Source organism: Monopterus albus, unplaced genomic scaffold (genome assembly GCF_001952655.1).
Source record: "Monopterus albus unplaced genomic scaffold, M_albus_1.0 scaffold19.1, whole genome shotgun sequence".
NCBI classification, from domain to species: Eukaryota; Metazoa; Chordata; class Actinopteri; order Synbranchiformes; family Synbranchidae; genus Monopterus; species Monopterus albus.
Window position 1 is genome coordinate 2,502,934 of NW_018127899.1, and position 3,120 is coordinate 2,506,053.

The 3,120-nt window shown below is 46.8% G+C and overlaps 1 protein-coding gene across 2 annotated transcripts in view; it reads left to right on the forward strand.

Annotated features, from left to right (window-relative positions):
* Positions 1–322: 322 nt before the first annotated feature.
* The window catches only part of LOC109956402 (metabotropic glutamate receptor 8-like), an 81,893-nt gene continuing 79,095 nt past the window's right edge, over positions 323–3,120 (forward strand). The window contains exon 1 of one of the 2 annotated variants that reach the window (XM_020593486.1): positions 323–941. The gene's annotated coding sequence lies outside the window, so the exon portion shown is untranslated. The remainder of the gene's footprint in view (positions 942–3,120) is intronic. The other variant, XM_020593487.1, reaches the window with a different exon arrangement.

Below are 3,120 nucleotides of genomic sequence, written 5' to 3' on the forward strand. Positions count from 1 at the left end.
GCACTGGCTTATATTTTAATATACCAGTTGTCCCAATCTCCTAATGTCACACATTAAATACTGGTGACAGGTGCACGTTTAGTCGCAGTAGTTTACTTTTTACTTTTGACACTCGAAATACATTTAATTTGTAACACACAAGCAGTTTTGATTTTACTGGTGTTTTACTTAAAGGCTCTGAGTACTTCTTCCGGTACTGAATCTTACGGACGTGTCTGATGCAGCCACGAAGAGCAGCAACAACAGTTTGTGTGTAGTTGCAGATGTTGTCCTCTGGGTGGCGTCCTGCCGCCATCTGTACTGCTGGTCTGTCCTTCAGGCTGCGTGGTGGAGCCCATTAACTTCATCCGTTAGTGCACATGATGCGCATTCTCTGGTTTGGTTTGATGTATTTGTCCAAACGCACTTTTCCCTCTCCATCGGGTCCAGGATCATGCTGACCCTGCTCAGACCGGAGACCAGCTCTGTGACCCGGGAACTTGACGGGTCCCTGAGACTCCCAACAGCCTGGGTTCGGCTGCTGCGATGAGCCTGTGACGCAGGACACCCGCGCCGCACCACATCGCGCACTTCGGAGCCCCTAGAAGCGAAACCAGACGCGCGTCTGCGATTTCAGCCTTTTCCACAAACCGACGTGAACATGTGTTTACTGTGTGGATGCTGATATCTGAGTGCTGCCCGTGGGAGAACAGGGGGACCCGAGCTCCGTCGCGTCACCAGCCTGCAGTTTAGAGGAATTCACCCCGTCTCTGAGGACCACGAACGGCTTTGCTCTGCAAAAAAGTGGATTTGGATTTGATATGGTTTTATTTTGAATGGATGCTGATGCGGGGCTGGATCAGGTGAGCGTTTGTGCGATGTAACAAAACAGCTGGACATAGAAACATCTGGCTGACTTGTGACACCGAGAGGAAACACCTGCTCCTCCTGCGGAGAGGAAGGTACCTGCACACATCTCGGTGTTATAACTGAAAAGATTTAACAGGTTTAAAATTTTTCATCAATTATCAAGTAAATGTCAGGAGGTCGATGATTAAAACACGTTTTTATCAGCCTTATAATCCGTCTTAAGTCTTGGGAGGGGGCCATGTCCGAGCTAGGAGTATTCACTGAGGGGACCCCGATAATTGTCTTGTAAATCCACCTGCAAAACCAATCAATACATTAGTAAGTCGGTCAATATCGATCAGTCACGAGGCACTCAGCCTACGGGGTCTCGGATCTCGGCTCACTTTCAGGGTTTTCCGCTGATTCTGCTGGAATGCAACTTGAGCTCGTGCTGATTCCTCCATGCGCGTGCATGTATGTTCACCAATAGTGTTTAAAAATCTAAACGTCAGTCTGCATGTGCACGTAAGAAGGTGCATGTGTGCTTGCCAGTATTTTACACCTGTGTGCGATGTGCAGTGTGTGTGCGCGCGCGCCCGGAATAGATCATAATTTTAAAAGTAACGTACTTGTGCTCGTGCATGTACGGAGCCGTTTCCTACGTACACGCGGCTGGATTATTTTTGTCATTGGCGTGTATGTGTTCCCCTCGGGGTTTGCTGCTGTAGTTTTGTGCGCGATGGAGATGAAAACACGTGTGTGCGCAAGTGTTTTTTGCGAGTGTCTAAGAGTTTAGATGAGGTTCACTCCTGTGTGCGTTCGCCTGAGACTGAAAGAGAAATTCCGTTTGAGAAATGAGATGGCGACGTGCATATATGGAGAAAACTGAGATTAACGGTGGAGAACGAGCGTTGTACCCGGAGAAGTGGCAGAGAGAGGTGGAATAAGGAAAGAAAGACGTCTTTCTCCTGCGGCGTCCAATAAGAGCCGAGTGACTTTATTCACTTTCTACCAGACGCTGACATTTACAGCGGAATGCAGTAGAACCGTCAGACAGACGTTCATTTATAGACCAAGCGATTCAGTGATGGTGAGAATCGTCAGCACATTAATAATGACAGTAATGGTTAGTCCCATAGTCCCAGCTCTTCCAGCTGGCCCCGGGCCAGAGTCGGGGTCCACCCTGGACAGGTCTCCAGTCCATCACAGAGCTGACATGTAGACAAACAACCACACAGGAGTGATGTAGAGTTACCAGTCAACCTAAGCTGCATGTCTCTAGACTGTGGGAGGAACAGTCTCCACACAGAAAGGCCCCGGGTCAGCCGGGGCTCGAACCCAGAACCTTTTTGCAGTGAAGTGACAGCGCTAACCACTGTGTCACCCTGTAAATAAACAAACTGTATAAAATAAGCAAAGCACTCAGTGCTGCTACTGGTGACCTGAGACTATGTTACAACAATACTAGTGATTAACAAGCCAGTCTATGAGGATGTCAGTAACGTGAAACCAGCATTTAAAACAGGACAACACCTCAACCTCAGGCCCTCCCAATGTAAAGGGGAGTGTCAGTCCTTCTGAAGTTCACAATCATCTCCATCTTTCTGATGATGATGGAGTGGTTGTTCTGTACCAGGCAGTGACGTGCGGTCAGGGGAGGCAGGTGAGGCAGAGCCTCCCTTGTCAATCTTGAAAAAAAAAAAACAGTTAACCATAAAATATAATAAATGTTAATATTTGTCGGCTGGTGTGTGTTGTAGGCCCCTTTACTGTTCGAATCCGATGTTGAAGGAATTTTTCATTAAAGAATAGCAGAATTTTCGTATGTCCCGTTCAAATACATGGAGGTGATGCGCGATGATGCAGCACTTTGCTGTGCCTCTCGGTGGATCGTGTAATCCTCACAAACTGTTTGCGATGCCAATAGTGTGTCGCTGTCCCTCTATATATCGTAAATAAAATGCTTTTCAAACACTCTGATTATATGCTCTGCCTTGCCATAATCTGGATAATGTATAAAATGTAGTTCTGTAACGTGTTTAGGCTCGCAGATTAACCATAAAACCCAGTAAAAAAGTTACTCGGTGAGGCAAACAGTATGCCTGCCTCAAGGCAGAGGGCGCTAGTGAGCCCACAGATTCTTGCGCTACCTACAATCTTCTTCGTGCTTGTTTATTTCCTTTACAATCCGCCTTATCAAAATGGAAGATTACATTTCCAAGATGAGAAAATTCGCAAATCTGGACTTTCAATCAAAACATTTTTGACAGTCTGGACACTTTTGTCCAGAAG